The sequence below is a fragment of the Lygodium microphyllum genome, chromosome 17 (genome assembly GCF_053477565.2).
Source record: "Lygodium microphyllum isolate KBCC chromosome 17, Lygodium_microphyllum_v1.1.10, whole genome shotgun sequence".
Classification (NCBI taxonomy): Eukaryota; Viridiplantae; Streptophyta; class Polypodiopsida; order Schizaeales; family Lygodiaceae; genus Lygodium; species Lygodium microphyllum.
Window position 1 is genome coordinate 26,462,128 of NC_141151.1, and position 19,587 is coordinate 26,481,714.

The window sequence follows — 19,587 nt, forward strand, 5'->3', positions numbered from 1 at the left end:
CAAAAAATTTTGTATACTCTACCACATTGGAATATTTATTTATATATACATAATATCTCATGCGATGTGTACTGTATTCAAATAATTGAGTAAACTTGTTTTGTTTTGTTTCTTGAAATGCATGACTCTTAATTTTTGTTTAACGTACGAATACATCAAAAGTAGTAATACGTATGGATACAAGTTACATTATTGCTTATGCGCAATCGCAAGTACAGTATTATGCATTGAATTATGTTAATATATGCGGATGCGTCAGTCACGTACCACACATTATCGTCACACTTACACAATCGCAAGTGCAGTACTACGCGTTGAATTATGTTAACGTATGCGAATGCGTCATTCACATACCACACATTATCGTCACACTTATACGAACCACACATTTATTTAATAAATATTTATTTGTAGGAACAAAGTAAAGTATCTTATATTCATCAAGAAAAATACATTTGATGGTTGTTAGTGATGGTAGATACAAAAAGCCGATAGCCAACAAGAACTCTCAATTGTTCCTTGGCTTTTTCTTCGGTGGAGAGGAGGGGCCAGCTTCTGATGAAAATATAAGTTCCTTCTTTGCTTCAAAAATGATGCGCTCCCTCTTCAGCTCTTTCTCCAGGAGAAGCGGATCCGACACTTTAGCGAGGTCGCCTAATGTCGCAAGCACACACATTGCTCCACCCCGCGTTTGCTCAAACAAGTAAAGAAGCTTTGACTACTTTATTAGCACCACCTTCTCCAAGCTAGATGTCACAGGTATCACTCGAAAAGGTCCAAACTTGGTCAAAGCTTGAATTTTCATGATTATTTCTTGCCCTCCTGGTGAGCACTTCTTATGGAAGACCACCAAATCTGCAAACAAGGTTACCGATATACTCCTTAAGAGCTGAATCCTTGCGTTGATCCGCATGTCGAGCTCCTCCTTGCCTTGATGCAAACTCATCTATATACATCATGTCCTGAATGACAAAGTCAAATCAAACAATATATTTAGCGACTAACCTAGAGTTATCAAAAAGTGATGAAACTTGATGGTAGGGTGCGTCGAGTCCCCCGGTGAAATCTTGGAAAAAAATGATGCCTGCAGTTGCCCTGTCCAAAGTCTGGCGTCTGGGGCTACTTCCGATGAAATCTTGGCAAAAAATGATGCCTGCATCTGCCCTATCCAAAGTCTGGCATCTGGGGCCACTTTCTGGGGCTGGCAAAAAATGATGCATGCAACTGCCCTGTCCAAAGTCTGGCGTCTAGGGCCAGAAAGTGGCCCTAGACGCCAGACTTTGGACAGGGCAGCTGCAGGCATCATTTTTGGTCAAGCTTTCACCGGTGGACTCCGGGGGACCCAACGCACCCTCCCATCAAGTTTCATTGCATAAAAATATATGGTAGTTTGAAATCTCACCTTCTCCAGATCATCTTGTATCTTCATTTCTCGTGTGTCAAGGAGGCACCTCTTTGAGCATAGGGATCTACAAACTCCTTGGTAGGAAGATGGGGCCTTGGTCCAAACAAATCATGCTGTAGTGCTTCAAATTTAGCTTTGGGCACAAGGTAATCTTCTTCAACTGAGGTAATATGCTCATGTGCTGCTATGATCACACTCATAGTATCTAAGCTTGTGCCATCATATCTTCCAATCTCTGCCATTGTTGGATGCACATCCATGCAATCATAATTGATCAGGTCTTCCATTGAATCCCTGACTAGGATAGAAAACAACTCTTCTTTCTTCCTTTCCAAGTATTGCAGTACATCTTATAGAAATAAGTATTGTACACCATCTACTTCAATGGGTGTCAAAGGAGGCAAGGTTGGGTTTGTCGACTTGTGGTTGTTCTGAAGAAGATGGCACCATGAGAGCCAACCCTTGTTCTATCACCACTCGATGTCCCTCTTCAACATTTATGAGTTCTTCAATCGGTTCTTCTCCCATGTATGTGATAGAAACAACTTGTGGAGTTGTATCTTCATCGCTCTCCTCCTCTAGGGGTGTATCCAATGCAAGGAGGTAAATTGCCAATGTGCAATCACACTCCACGAGATCCAAAGATGATGTACCTAGTGCACTTCCCATGGGAACAGTGCATACTCTATGCGAAGGATCCACATGGGCCAAACACCTATTCACCACTTTTTGGTGATTCTTCTCTGCCTGAAATACCATGAGCTGTTCTAGAGGCACCCAAGTCATGTCGGATCCCTCGATGGAGTGCGTGCATGTAGCAATGGTGCTCACAAAGTTTTCCAAAAATTGAAGGGGGGGATCCAGTGATGAGAGCACGCTTTCAAGGTTGAAGTTCTTAGAGAAAACTTGGAATATCTCGTCACCCTAGTTGGCAAAGATAGTCTCGTGGATCCACTCATCAAAGTGTGCGCGAGCATCCATCGTAGTAGGTAGGAGGGATGTGGTGGATATATAGAGATGAAGAGAGAAAGTGTGAAATGAAACAATGAAATAAGAACTAAACTAGTTCTACCTTAAAAACCTTAAGTTTTAAAGCATTAAAGGTTGTTCGCATATGATATTTAGTTATGGCTTTACTTACATCTTTGTAAAGTTTACATGCATATGTAAATATGTTGATGTGAAAAGTGTATAACAAGTGTATGATTTTACATAAATACCATAATTTTTAAATATTGCAAGTTTGTAAGCCACAATATTCTATTGGCCAAAAAAATCCAAAAATTTACAAGTATTGGATATTACAACTTGTGGTGTTGGGATTTTTAGGGAGACTCTACAATTTCTAAAATATGTGGAGCCACATACTTTCCGCTGGCAACAATATCCTCAGCTCGGCTTAGAATTTTCCTACCATCTAGTTTAAAATAGAAGCTAGCAGGTGGATTCTACATTAACATTGTAATTTCCTGGTACATTATACTCAAGGGCCAATCATCCTCCATTTGCAACACTTGGGGCTCACGGCCCTCACAAATGACAGTAACATCCACAGCTGCACTTTCACGCATGTCTTGATCAAGGCACAACCATTTACCCTTGAGCATCCTCCATCTACAATACTTGAACACTAGGCATAAAGTTTGTCGTGCGACAAAGTACTCATAATTGGAAAGGAAAGTTAGCTGATTCATCCCAAAGTAAGATAATAGTCATCTAAGAGAGAATTTTTTTACGTGAAAGCCATGTCCCTTGTTGTGACTCAACACTCCACTGTGTCAGAACTGTGAGTTATTTTTGATGTCCAAGTTTTGCCTAGAATCCTTGTTACATAATCTTCTAATGTATTTTTAATGACGTATGTGCTTTTGGTACGTCTCAAACCCTTACATTCCTTGAACATGTGTGCAAAAATTGCAATCGGTATGAACCAACTTAGATGTACATTCTTTGAGCTGGTGCTTGGCTTCATAGAATTCAATATGTCTGCTAAAATTTTTGTGCTACACATGTGCAAAATATCGCTACTACACAATGGCCATTCTATGCTATTGAGATTCGATATGTGCATAGACTCAAGGGTTCCATATTCTCGACTCTCCTTGGGTAATATGTAATTGGAGTCATAGAAAAAAACAAGGTCCTCTACGAGTTGCTTAGTTGTACGCCCCTCAAAGAGCAATCTACCAATTTCGAGGTGGTAACACTTAAAAGAACCAGTGAAACTCTCAACATTTTTCCACTCACAGCAACCCAAGGGGTATACTTCTGTAAATACAAGACAAGTTGTTACATAGGTATCATGAAAGTTTTCGTTCTCAATGAGTTGCAAATACTTACTGTTTGCAATGTTTCGTTGGAAGGGCACAGTGGGCGCAATGTGTATTTGTTTTTGCATGAATACATGTTGTACAAACGCCTCTGTTACAAGGTGAGAATCAACCTTCCTTTATCTGAGAGCTAAAATTTTACCCTTCCAGTGCTTTGATACATCTGCAATTGCAAGTGCTTTCACCCTGAAAGCTCCCTTCATACTTGGACGCATATGTACCCAAGATGAGCAATGATACGTATCAATGATCCAATTTCCTTCTTCATCTTTTTTGTTATGTACTTCTATCGAGAGAATGCTTCTTCTTCTCTCAGGCATTATAACCTATGCATTAGATGTAAAGAAGTATGTATTAACCCCTAAATAATAAGCATTTTAAGTCTATCCAGTAATCACCAATATGCCATACAAATCAACATGGCATTAAGAGATGTTTACACTTTTGTAAACATACTTAAACATCGATATCGAAATGCATGTGGATATATACATCAACACAAAGTATACATTTAATTTCAAGACATCACTTTAATCATACCATTTACATGAAATATAATGAAAAGAATAGCACAAGAATACTCAGAAAATTTCACCAAAATAAATTTTATTATAATGAAGAGGAGTCCGATTTGACTCAATACATTGTATGAAATGTGGGTATTATAGAGTAGTTGTTACAAGGATAGCAACCACATGGCATGCAAATCTTAATAGGCACATTGGATTGACACCTGAGTTATTCTAAGACTCAACACATTGTGTGTTATATGGATGATATGATACAAGAGTTTCATGGATCATTGCCAATTGGCATGGAGATCCAAATGGACACATGGGACCAATAAAGCCGAGGATTTTTGAACCATCGACTTCCAGTAGATCCATATCATCCAACACAAAGAAATCACTCACATCAAAATAGTTGATAGAGAATTATATGCTTCACCTAAACCTTGTACAATACCTGCATATACAAAAAAAACACCTGCATGAATCCCTTTTAACAAAAATACATGCATGAATCCATTTTAGCAAGAAATATCTAAATAATTGCATGAATAGAAGCAATACAAAACATGGCCAATTTACCTATAAGCTGATTTGCTGAAGATAAGATTGAATCATTGCTAATCAAAACTCATTTCAAATGATGGACATAAGAAAACATCAATCCCATCAAATATAAAAGTCACTAATTAAATGAATACATTTTGGCACCACAAAATATGGTAGATTTACCTGTAAATTAAGCTATAGAATCTTTGCTCTACCTTGTGTTAAGTGTTGCAACAACAATTGATCCTTAAGTTAGAACTAGCATCAAACCCTATTGTAAAGATAGTAGAAAAGGGATAATGCAAAGAGGAAGAAAGAGAGAGTTTGTGTGAGTACACGGGAGAGAGACAGAAATGAGCACCTATCCAATCTTGCCCAAATTGATCTCTGCAAAAGAAAATTTTGCAAGAATTAGTATTTACATGAAGGTATACTAAAAAAACAGTAGAAAAGAGGAAACATAGACAAAGAAAGAGAGAGGGAGAGAGAGATAATCACTTATGCAATGTCACCCAAAATGATCTCTGCAACAAAACAACAACAAGGGTTAGAACTAACATTGTGTTGTATTGAAAAGATATCAGCAAAAAAAACCAAACAGAGAGAGAGATTAACATCTTTGCCTCTTTCTCCAACTGCCAGAAAACAACAATTAGAACGAACATCAAATTCTATTGAAAACACAACATAAAAGAGAAACAACACATAGAGAGAGGGGGGAAAGAAAGGAGAGAGAGATGAGCACCTCTATCTCCTGCCCCAAACAACCTCTGCAATAAAACAACAACAACAGTAAGAAATGACATCAAACCTTATTGAAAAAATAGCAAAGAAGAGAAAAATGCAAAGAGAGATGGGCACCTGTGTTTTGTCCAAAATCTGGAGCTGCGTGGAGAAGAAAGTGCAGAGGTAAGCAGAATGCTCAAAACCCTAATTACTCTTAGCAAGGAGCTTCAATGGAGACGAAAATTCACGAGTATAGAGAAGAGAGGGAAAGTGGTCTATTGCTCAACTTTTGGGTCAAACTGATTTCGTGAGAGGAAAAAAAACCAAAATTAAAAATTCTCAAAAAAAGGGGAAAATATGAGGTGAGAGAAACTCAAATTTTGTATACTATTCATTCTCCCTTTTCTTAATCCCCCACTACCCCTTTTTTTAATCGAAAACCCAAGATTTGGAGAGAGAAGATTCACCCTCCATGGATGTCAACATCTAGCCTTCCTATTGGACAATCCAAAAGGCCCACATCGTAAACTGTATTATTTTTAAGGGCCCATTTGTGAGTTCATTTTTTTCCTAATGTATCCCTTAGATCCTGCAGATCTTCTTTCTTATTCCCTCATGTCTTATCGTTTCCCTCTTTATGTTTCTCTTCTTTCATCTAGTCCTGACACCATTCCTCTCTTATCCTTTACCTCTTCAAATCCTCTTTCTTATTCTCTCATGTCTTATAGTTTCCCTCTTTATGTTTCTCTTCTTTCATCTAGTCCTGACACCATTCCTCTCTTATCCTTTACCCCTTTAGGATTTCCTCATATTCCTGTCTTTACTACATATCCTTTCATTGCTGATCCTACATTATCTCCTACTCCTTCTGAACCTCCACCTTCAGTTCCTCTCATTCCTTCTGTTTTTTCAGCATAATCCATTCATACCTTTTCTCTGTATTCTTCGTCTTTTTCAATTTCTTTATCCCTTCATTTACCTTCCTTTTATGATCTATCCTATCCTCCATTACAATGTTCTCCTTTTATTCCATTGCCCTCTCCATTTGATTACATTAAGCTTCCTCCCCAAACAGTGCTGGATACACCAGGGTTTGATAGTGACATACTTCGTCGACGACAATGGACACTACATGATTCTATGACATGACCGATGTTTAACTGCCCTTTTATTCCAGGGTCCTGGGATACCTCTTCAGCATGTTCGAGCTCTTACCTCCACTTTACTAGAGTACATGTTACTTCTGGGGATACCAATGTTCGCATTGCAGCTCATTTTTGCTAGTATCTTGCTTTCATGCATCAATAGTCCACCTTGAATACTTGAAAGAGTATCCCACAGTTGCTGATTAATCCAAATGAGGATGTAGTTGTTGCTCACATGGATGTTCTCTATTACTTTGCACAAGCCTTCCCTACGAGGTTCATAATTTTACTGGAAAGGATGTGTTATCTACAGTTCCTTCAAAATGTACCTCAGTACTTTGTAGATGAGAACAAAACCTTAGACCATCTTAAATTTAATATGCAATTTAAGAAGAAATACCTTCATCTTACTTTGTAGGAGGGCTTTCCATGATTGTAACGTCTCTTTCTTAATGGAAACTTCTTTTTTGGGGATTTGTGACATTCAAACTATATTTGTATATGGGCATTTTTTGTGTTGGGTTTTGTTTGTTTTTTTCCTATTGTGGGGAGCTGATGAAGATGAAGTTGTGATGATTGTTGATGATGGTTATATCATGGTTGCAGTTGAAGATTTGGATGTTGAACTCTTCTATCCTTTAACAGTTTGAATTATTTTGGTTTTATGGTATTGGAATGGTTTTTGGTATTATTGGTTTTCTTTGGTTTTATGCTTTTTAGGAAACCATACAGAAAATAGGTGAGTACTACTTGGGAGTATTGGAGAGAGCTATGTGGGATATCGACAAATATTACAAGCACACTGCAACTTGCATTTCTAAGGATGGAGGCTGGGAGACACCTTGATGTCTTTCTAAAGAACTACAAGAAACAAAAGACAACATACACATATCCAAAAGAGTTCAAATGTTTGATTACAAATATTTTTCAACTAATAAAGGAGGCATGGGGAGAGAAGGATATCATGTTTTATTTGGTAAGAGAGAATATTTAATCCAAGTTTTCTTTTATAAAATTTCCAATGGTGAAAAATGATTGTTACTTTTGTATTTGTAACACATCCTTCATATCCATGGGCCTTACTTTGTGGAGCAGCAAGGCCCTAGCAACTTGTAGTGGGCAAGGCATGCATAAATCTCACTATCAAGCACGTACAAGTTTTTTTCGAAGCATAAGACATGGGGGAGAAGTTACAAAAAGCAATGCTCTTGAGAACCTATTAAATTAGTTTTTTGGATGATAGCTTCAAAGAATGAATACCAAGGATGCCAATGAAACCTGAGAATTCATAGTATTTTTCAAGATAGAAAAGTACAAAGCGAGCTCTCAAGAGCTTTTATATATTCCTCCTCCTCATGGATCTTTCCTTATAATGCAAAATTTTTATTCTCTTATAGCCAACTATGGATTTTATATTAATTTAATTTACTGCCATAGCATAAGATGAGAGGGCCAAAAAGTATCCTACTCTAGCATAGAAACTAGAACCATAACCAAAAATCATAATTGTTGTTGTTTTCTCCAAAAATATCACGTTGTGCACATTATACTCTAACCTAGAGAAACCAAGTAGCCTTGTAAGTGCCTTAATGCATAATATAGGCCATGTTGCTTCCTTTGAGAGGATGTTATGGAATACTAAGAAAACATGAGGATCAATCCTTGCCAAGTAATGGCCAAGTGCAAGATCTTTCAATGAGCTACCACCAACTCTCTTGACCCTTTGCCTCATCCCAAGAAGTCATCAGAAACTTCAATCTCCAACTGTAAAAAAAGGGGAATATCAAATGAAAGTCAAAATCAGACATATCAATGTATCTTAAAAAATTGGAGATAATAGTACCAATTGGTTTTCATCATGCTTTAGCTTCGTTGGATTCCATATATTATTTGATGATGCTATCTCATTCGTATCTTGTAATTCTTTAACATACTCCAACTTCTCTCGTCCAAAATTGGAAATTCCAAGTCGATTCTGAAGACAATTAAACTCCTCATCAATAATCCCCAACTCTTTCTCGACATCCTTTTCCTTTTTGAAACAAAGAGAAAGGGCATACCCTACATAAATAAACTTGTCATCTACAATTTTAGTACCGAGTTTAAGTAATTCTTCATTGGATTCATTTTCAACATCAATTATACCATTTACAACATCAAAAGCCTCTGCAATGATTACCAAACAATAATCCTTCTTAATATTAAAGTTTTTGGATATCTGGAAGTAATATGTATTCCTTCTCCTTAATAGGAAAAGTTGGAAGAGAAGGACCAATATAGAAAGAAGGGGAGTTTGATACAATTTCTACATTTGCATGGCTTTCTTCAATAATGGTTTTAGCTTTGAATTTGGTGATATCTAGTTTGTCAGCAATATATGCTTCTTGTTGAGGATCCAAACATTTCTCTACATCCTTCTCATTTTCCACCTCATCCAAAAGGAAGAAGCTAGAAGATTTTGCTACCTCCAATTGTTGTTCATCATATTTAATAGATATTTAACAATAGCATATACAATGAATGTAGTTGCTTTTGACATAAGCCTGTATTTTATAGAAAAAGTTAAAAAAAACACCTATGTTGCACAAAACCTATCAAGAGAACGAGCTCCAAACTTCCTTGTGAACAGTGACTTCTGTGAAGGTGAGGTCCTAATAGGTATATGAACATATTCAAAAGTATCATTTTCCACCATTGGTAATGCTAGACTTTCAAACTCAACAAAGTCCACACAATTTTTTTTGCAAGAATTCACCACATGGTCAATATCCCAATCAGGGTTGAAAAGATCCTTTACAATTGCATAGTAAGATAACTCCATGCCATTCTAAAGAAGAAAGTCTAGAGCCTTTCTGAGGAAGAAACCTTTGTGATTTGAGAACCAAGAATACTCAATGGTGACTTATCTTTATCTAGAGATTTCTTAGGCATTCCAACACTTATTACTGAGCATGGAGAAGAAGCAAAGGGAATTTTTGGAGCAAAGGTAGCACAAACTAAACCCCTTGATGTACAACCTGGCCCTTACGGTGGACACGTGCACTGCCCTTTATCCCAACAACCTCCCCCTAAAGGAAAGCTCATTTTAGTCATCTAGCAATGATGCAAGTTATTTTTTGTTCCATCTCATTCTAGTATATTGTTAATGTTCCACATTCAGCTCCACTTTCAGTCTGGTCTGTGCCTCAAATCTTTCTGTACGATACAATGCAATAGGGAGTCCTCCAATGGATGCATTGATCTTCCTCATGTTTTATTGTTAAGAGATTGTTAACATTATGGCATACCCCACAAATGATCACATGATATGAAGCAATTGAGGGTTTGATAGAGGCATGAACATTGAGTCATCCATGAAACGGCACAAACATGCCTCATATAGAGCTTTCCAATTGTTTGCTCTTGCACCATATCATCCAATGCCCAATGAGTCAACCACAATATGGCATGACTATGCCTCCTATCAAAGCTTTCCAAATGTTGCCTCTCGCACCATATCAACTTGTGCCCGATCACTCATCCACCAAATGGTAGGAAGAGGCCTCTTACTAGAGCTTTTCTAACCGTTACTTCTTGTGCTTGTCGACCTGTGCCTAGTCACTCATCTACAAAATGGCACAAAAAGACCTCCTACAAAGCTTCCCCATTGTTGCCTCTCACCTCATATCATCCAGTGCCTCTTCCTACAATATAGCACAATCTTCCCTTGGCACAGGGATGGATTGCTATTGTTCATGGCTCCTTCTTGGCACCTCCACAACACTGCATCTCCAATCAAGTTCTTTTTATTTTCTCTTCTTGTCATTTTCTATTAGGCATGATAGCAAGGACAAAGAGGAAAACAAGGAAATTTTTTTCGAGAGCAATGATAGTGGACAAGAGGCAAGGCCATTAGAGGTACCAGAGGCTATTGCTCTTGAGATCACCAATCTCTTGCTATGCAATCAAAGAAATCAAGTGCAAAGACTATGTCTTCTTCTCCTACTCAAGGCAAGGTCAATGTGGTTAATGACCAATCCTATGATCTTGCTGGACAGTCCTCTCCTCTAGAGTACCTGATCAACCAATCGATCAAGCTAGACCCTCTTCTGCTCAAGGAAGTGAGCTTACCAAGTCAAAGAGAAAAAGAAGTTCTAGGTTTGACTATATGCAGAAGTGTTTTAGTGAGATAAGGAAGCCCCAAAAAGCTACACAACATGTCATTCCATTATCAAGAGTCTCATTTGAATCTAGCCTTCAAAAGAAATGGCAGCTTGCAACGATTCTTTGTCTTCAGGAGGCAATTGAAGATTTCATTAATGACTTTATGAATGATGCTAACATTGTTACCGCTCATGGTCATAGGATCACCTTGATGAACAAAGATTTTAGTATGGCCAATAGAATCAAGTACATGTTTGATAAGCTATTAATGCCCTTGCCTACTACTACTAATGAAAAAAGCCTTTGAGATCCTTAACATTCCCCCAAAATTATTTATGAAAGCTAAAAGTCCAAAGATCACAGATGTGGCACACCTATATCCAACAAGGAATGTATCCCAGTAGGAATTTGTTCAAGAAGAAAAAACACAAGAGATCATAGAAAACAAGGATGAGGTTTGCAAGAGAAAAATTGTTTTACTTAGCTCTGTTAATAATAAGCAGATGGGTGAGGTGTATAAACAAATGGTTGTCAAAGTTTCTTGCACTTTTGAGGAAGAGGACTATCTTAGCATATCTCTTGCGGACAAGTCCACGCTAAACTTCACATGTATCTTGGACAAGTTTTGAGAACATGTTTTCAATAAATACAAAGGCATAGAAGGTTCAACTCAAGCAAGGGTTGAATACTTTGATGAAAGAGAAGATATCTATAAATGGGTATATTTTGATGTAAAAAGCATTGCAAATGTCTTTGCAGCTATTGACGCAATGCCTGATGATGATGATTTGATTTCATCTACCTTGAATAATGAGAAGGCCTAGAAATCATTTATCACTTCTGTGAATATACAGAAGCCATTTTCAATTTTTGATGAGTTGCATTGTGGGAGTGTTAGAGAGAGTTGTGTGCAATCACAACAAATGTGGCTAGTACACCACAAGTGGCATTCCTACGAATGGAGGTTTGGAGACATCTTGACATATATTTAAAAGTACTCAGGGAACAAAAGATAACATCCAATTATTTGAAAGATTACAAATAGTCAATTGCAACATGCAATCAAGGAATCTTGGGGAGAAAAGGATATTACTTTCTACTTTGGTAAGATAGATTTGAGTCTTTGTGCTTTGAAAACACGGAGGAGGAGTAATTAAAACCAATGCCCTTGAGGAGTTATTCAATTGGTTTTTTCGAAGACAACTTCAAAGACTGAAGAAAACAAAAAATTACGATGGAATCTAGAATACCCATACTATTTTCAAAATATTAATGTTTTTTCAAAGACAACTTCAAAGACTGAAGAACACAACAAATTGCGATGGAATCTAGAATACCCATACTATTTTCAAAATATTTTATACATGGCTAGCTTTCAAGAGCCTTTACATCCTCATCCTCCTCGGACATTTTTCCTCTATAACGTAAAAACTTTCTTCTCTTGTATCCAGCTATGGACTTGATATATATTTTCTTTACTACTAAAGCATAAGATGAGAATGCTAGAAAGTATCCAACCTTGGAGGCAGAGAAGCTTGGACCATAACCAAATATTCGGATGGCTACTGCCTTTTCTAGGAACATGACTTTGTGCACATTGTACTAAAAACTTGAGTACCCAAGGAGCCTCTTATGTGCTTTGACAAGACAATCAGCCATGAGGCCTCCTCTAAGAAAGTGCTATGCCAAACCAATAGAACATTGGGATCAATCCTTGATATGTAATGCCCAAGTGCAACATCCTTTGGGGAACTACCACCAATTCTTGATCCTTTGCCTCTTCCCAAGAAATTAACCTAATCTGCAATCTCCAACTATAAAACTAGAAGTTAGAATGAAAAAAATGAAAATACGTATGTGGTTTCACAAAAACAGAAGAAAGCATTACTATCTGATTTTCATCACTCTCAAGATTACTTAGATTCCATAAACTAATTGATGTCTCCTTGATATCCTTGAGTTTCTTAATATATTGTGACTCCTCCCTTTCAAAATTGGAGATTTCAAGCTTCTCTTGAAATTGGTCAAACTCATTGTTAGCAGCCTATAACTCTCTTTCAACATCTCTTACCTTGCTTAAACATAGGGGAAATGCATCTGATGCATCTATAAACTTATCATCTGAGACTTGAGTATCTAATTTTAGTAAGTCCTCCTTGGATTCATTCTCAACATCCACTATGCCTTTTGCATCTACTACAGATGCCTTTGCAATAACTGCCAAGCAATAATCCTCCCTCAAATTGAAAAGGATTTGTAGATCATGCAATATGTACTCTTTGTCTTTAATTGGGAAAGTTGGCAACGATGGAACAATGAGGTTGGAAGGGGCATCAGATACTTCATCAACCTCTGCATTGCTCTCTTCAATTAATGTCTCTGCTTTAAATTGAGCAACGTCTAGGTCTTTTGCAATCGATGCTTCCATCTGTGGGTCTGCTTGCTCCTCAACATCCACATCATCTGCTAACTCTTTAAGAAGACAACAGCTCGACAATTTTGAGTTTCCTTAAGCTTTTCATAAGATTTTATGGGGTATTTCACAAGAGCAAATATAATAAATGCAGCAGACTTAAGCATAAGCCTGCATTTTTTTGGGTGTAAAGAGCATAACTCAGATGCATAGAATCTATCAAGAGAATGATAACCACATTTATTGGTGAAGGAAGACTTAATGGGTGGCTGACCTCCCAATAGGAATGTGAACATAATCCTTGGAATCCAACTGTTTGGATCTATGTTTCTTCTATTTTTGGCACCTTCTCATTCTTTGGCATTGTAACTTCTTCTTTACTTTCTACAAAGATCTCTAATCTCCTCATAGGGGCTTTTTTCTTGGTTTTTTCTAGAAGAATTTGACTTTGAGAGGTACTCTCTTCTCTTCAAGCTCAAGAGAAGATGGATCAAACTTCATAGGAGAAAGTGTTGGCATTCCTTCCTTTTTGGAGTTCGCCTTACTAGTCTTTGTAGATGACTTGCCATCACCATTGCCATTGTCATTGCCATTGCCCTTAGCCTTAGTTGTGTGGAGGGGAGTCAAGATCGACTAATGTGATTGCCCTATCTAAAATGAACTCAATACATTGCTCCCTTATCCACCACATATATGAGTTAGGGTAATCCCAACATTGCAAGAATAAATATAACAAGCTGGTAAATTGAAAAAGAGTCGCTCAAAAAACAAACAATATGAAAGAGACTTACATTCACCCCATCTATCTTGAGTATCTTTGAATCTACTGTCCCGCAAACATTTGAAATCACTCTCCATCCACAAGTATGTGCATCACTTTGCAATGGTACTTCTTAATGGAGAAAGTTGTATGGTTTTTCAAGATTAGTAATATCCTTATATATGGTGTCCAAGAAAGTAGTCACCATCTTGCTAACATTGCAAATGGAAACTTGTGACTAAAATAGACAATCAAATAAAATAAACAACTAACCAAAAAGTAAGTAGTATTTCATTCATCACATTTTTACTTGACCATGGATACCACTTAAAGAGTTCATGAGGGTAATTTCTATGGTGAGCATGTCTATATATATAAGACTCCAATGGCCTCTACAAAGCAAAATGTTAGTAAGAAATAAATACAAAAACAAAGAAGTATACGTTAACCCTTTTAAAAAATTACATACCTTTCAATGTAAGGGAAAAAGATATGGTAGTTTGTGATGGAATCAAAAGATTTGAAAAACATTTCAATGTTTGAACTAGATCTCGAAAACAATTCCATTGATAATAATGTATCAATCATAAATATACTTTTAGAGATATCTTGGTTAAGAGAAGTCAATGTCCTAAAGCCAATAGCAAAAATATACTTTTAGAGATATCTTGGTTAAGAGAAGTCAATGTCCTAAAGCCAATAGCAAAAATATAAGAATATTATTTACAATCAATAGCACAATCGTTCTATATGCTAAAAATTTTGAGAATCAAAATACCTTACCTTATGCAGCAATAAACTACACAGTCTAACAATTGAATATCCTTTCATTTACTTGTATGATTTCCCAAAAATCCCCACAGAGACATCTGCTAAGACATCTTTTGTTTTCCTTGAGGTTATTGGATCCTTTCTCAGGTGAACTTAACCTCCATAAAAACCCATTTTTTAGAGCAAAGCCTCACATTTATCAATGCAATCATCTAACAAAGATACTGGTTTTATTGAATATGCATAATCAAGATGCAACCTAAGCAACTTATCATTTATTCTTATCTTTGCGTGCAATGTACAAATATGAATATTCCTTAAAGAGATTGAAAGAATAGGATCCCATAAGCCATCCACATTTTTGAACTTGCTCAAATCTATGAAGTTCCTAGTCGGGACTCTTCTTGCTAGCCGCAAAGTACTCCATTCTTTGGATCCCAAACTCTCCCTGCAATAAATACAATGATATTTTGCATTGGCCCCATTACTTACTCCAAGCATACATTTGATAGTTTTCAAGTCAACACTCAATGTCACTCAATATTAAAACTACAAATACCATCGACTATTAATATTTTCCCTTCACTTTTGAGACTTTATAATATCAAGAATACATATATGAGGGAACAACCATTTCAGGATTTCATGACTTTTAGTTGGTACTTGGGCCACACCAATCCACCAAAATTCCGTCTCAAATTTTATCTTAAATTGTTGTTCTTGTCCCCTACCATTACTATAATCTAATGCGATATTCATGATACAAATGCTGACTCTTTCTCTCTTTTGTCCCTTTTGAATTTGTACTTCATCCAATTTTAGTGCAAACTTCAAAATAACATCACATTCTTGAATAGTAAATTTATACATACAAACCATTGAAATTTGGAATCTTTTAATATCAATCCAAATATTATTGTGTTGTATTCAAAACAAGCCTTTGTTTTATGATTTTCATAGGACATAGATCCTTCTATATGAATATAATACCCAAAGACATATAGAATCCTACGATTCATGGCTGTCCTAGCAATTGAAATTGTAAAAGGCCGAGGCAAACCAAATGCACTTATCCTATGACATCTAAGGTTTGTAAACCACAATTTTGAAAGAGCACGATAACCTTTATGGACTGATGCCCATATTGTCACACGTCTCCACTATTTCATTTGGTTTGAATATTTCTTTTAAATCTTTCACTAACTCTTTTAGAGTTTGGCTTCTTAAGTCTACATTTTCAAGTGATTTCAAAATCTTAAAAACATCCTTCTTTGTCATGGTTTCTTTAATAATCTTAATTCTTGAATTTTTCTCTCAAATATTAATGCCTGAAATATTAGAGACACATCTCTTCACAAGATTTAGTCTCCTTTTTCTCACCCGACTACACAAGCCCATTATATTTTTTAGCTGTCATTTTCTCTCTCTAAATCCTATTGGAGTTTCTTTCAGGTGTAGTAATTTTTCTTGCATTGAATTGTTAGAATTTTCTACAACATCATTCCTGTTCGTTAGCTCGGAAATAGTTTTTTGTGCCGATGTTAATGATTCCTTCATTTCATTTATATGTTCTCTAAATGCATAACATGTAGAATATAACCTCAAATATTGTAAAAAGGAGGATGTTTACTTGTAGGAGGGTCCGGTGGATAAATATTTCCATCCATCCATAAGTCTACATGCTTCTTTCCTTGTAATCATAACATATTAGCTTCATCCTTGTCCAATAATGCTTGATGGTGTATACTCCTCCAAGATGAATAAACATGATCTAGTTGAATATTAAGTTTATACTTGCATGGTGGGGCTACACTTGTGTTTCTAGAAGAGGTACTGGTAAACATTTTGGTGGTGAACCCTTAACGGGGCAACAATCTTACAGAGAAGGAAAAAGAACAGAGGTGCACAAAATGAACATCGAGGAATAAATGAGTTTCTTTTAGTGTAAAAATTCAAAAATACTAAATTTTGCAAGTTCTAAGAGAAGAAGACTAAAAAGGTGACCCTTAACGTTCATTAAAGAATGAAGATATTTAATGGCCGACCTCTTCAATGAATTATATATTCTCTCATTAATCACATCTAGTTAGCCAAATTTGGAGGGTTTTTTATTTCAAAACCTCCTTTAATTAGCAACTTAACCATTTTCTTACAATTGCCTTTTTGAAACATTTTTGGCTCTAATGCTACTATGCATAATATATAAAAACCCTATCCTCACTAAAAAAACTCATCATTTGATCAACATAGATAATGTTTGTGAACACCTTATGAATCGCATGGAAGGTTCCACTTAAGCTTTCCATAGGTTGCCATTTAGGACTTTTTGACAAAAATATATCTACAACCAAGAATCCATTATTCGTACTTGTTTAAGTGAAAAAAATATTATATATGTTATCAACTAAAGACTTACAACATGTTTGCTAGAAAACACGTTTGTTTGGATTTAAGTGCATATCCTTGGCCATGTAAACATGTTACACTTTGACAAACCACCCTTCAAGCATAATTTTGAAAGTAATGATACATCCCTTCTAGTGATATTTTATATCTATGTAGTAAACTCTCTTTGGCCCTTTTTTTAATCCCGTGATTAACAAAGGTGCATTTTTTGAAGTGCTTTTGGTCCTAATGGTCTTAGTGTAACTTATCATCCCCAAATTGATGGACAAACTAAGTGGGTAAATCTAGTCACTGAGGATATACTTCAGAACTTATTATTGTAGAGAACCTAACTAGTAGAAATTTCTTACAATATATCCTATCATCAAAGCATTCAGATGACTCTATTGAGACTCCATTTCAAGCATTGTACAAGCAAGATTGTCCTACATTCAACTTTTCTAATCCTACCCTAAAGGTAGAATCTTCAAAAAGAATGCTAGAAGAAATGGATGAGCAAGTTAAGGCTATCAGATAAGATATTCAAGCTACCAAGGTTTGACACAAAGAATATGCTAATCTAGGAAGGTAAGAGCAGATCTTCAAGGAAGGAGACATGCTCTTTGTCCGTGTGCACCCTTAGAAGAGTTCCTTGTCCTTGGGACAAATCAAGAAGGTAAGCCTAAGATACTGTGGGCCATACAAAATTTTCAAGTGTCTTAGAACCAATGCATAACGTTACACATATGTGAACACTAAAAAGTTCACAATGTATTTCATGTTAGCCTATTGAAAGATTATGTAGCTACTCTTGACCATGTTCTTGATTATCAACAAGTTATAATGCCAAACCAAGAAGTCCTTAAGCTTTAGCCTAATAGAATACTTAATCTAAAAGAGAGAACCCTGAGAAGTAGGACCATTAGAGAACACCTCATCTAGTGGAAGGATTATGCTAATGAGGATGCCACTTGGATTGACAAGGAAGCATTGTATAAGCAATATCAGATGAGGACATCTCGATTTCTCTAAGGAAAAGAGGATGTAAAACCATATATCCCCCCCACTATGTGTGAATGGGGGGCTTGGGAAAGGGGAATAATTAACATTATGATCAAAACCTTAAAAAAATTATATAGAAAAAAAAATCATCGTTGTCAATCTACTACCACAAATTCTCGATTCACTGGGCATTGAGAAGGAAGGATGCTTTTAATAGCACAATCATGCTACCATCACCACCCCCTCGAATGTATCACATTCTCCTAATCGTGCAACTCATGCCACAACATAGAGAGAGAGAGAGCTCGTAATGAGAGTGTGTATGTCTGATGATTATGAGGTAGGGAGGGAGACCCCCTCCTAACACTATAAAAGCCTTAGTAGCATACTTGTAGGCATTGGTCTTGGCTATTGATAGCACATTTCCCAAAATGAGAGAGAGAGAGAGAGAGAGAGAGAGAGAGAGAGAGAGAGAGAGAGAGAGAGAGAGAGAGAGAGAGAGAGAGAGAGAGAGAGAGAGAGAGAGAGAGAGAGAGAGAGAGAGAGAGAGAGAGAGAGAGAGAGAGAGAGAGAGAGGAAAAGGAATACACACACACACACACAAACACACACATAGAGATAAGGATAGAGAAAGAGAGAAAAAGAAAAGATAGAGAGAGAGAGAGGTGATTGACAATAGATCTTTAAAGCCAATTTAAAGCATAAAAAGACCCCAGGAGGCATAAAAGAGCAAATTTTCATGGAAAATAAAATACATGGTATCATGAGAATTATCTCCTAGATGCATGGCACTTGTTTGTCAATATTCCATCCATGTTGAGTGCGAGGTTCCCTAATCCATAGGTCTAGATGATCGTTTCCTTTGGGGCCTTATTTGGTAAGGATTTAAATTATCTTCTGGAACGCTTTAAAAAAAACCAAAAGAACTATATTGCATGTGTGCTATATACTTGGATGGTGCATCTTGGGGCCAATCTTCGAGGTATAAGAGAGCCATAGTGGAGTCACAACGCTAAGCTAGGGGGTGCTTCCTGTGTTTGTGCTATGAGGTGCTAGTCACCATTATGTTGGGGTACTCCTTGTCTGGATTTGGGAAGGGATTTTGTTGGACTATAAACAATACAAACTTGTGTCTAGGTTAGATTAGTGTGTGTAGCCTCTAGATTATCCAGACACGATACCGTGGGGCTGTTTAGGTAAGTTTAGGAGGCCCGACTAGAACCCTAAAGCTAGTGTTGGGCCCATTTTTGGTCTTGACAGGTGCTGTGTTTGTTGAGAGCTACTAATAAGTGGCGGTTTTCAAATCTTGGTTAATAGGGACCAATTGTTCAGTGTATGCCAAAGTGCATTGAAATAGATACGTTATTTCCTAATATACACCATCAAGCCGAGATCTAAAAACCAAAAAGAGTCAAATGGGCTAGATGGTGGACTAAAATCTTTAGGAGA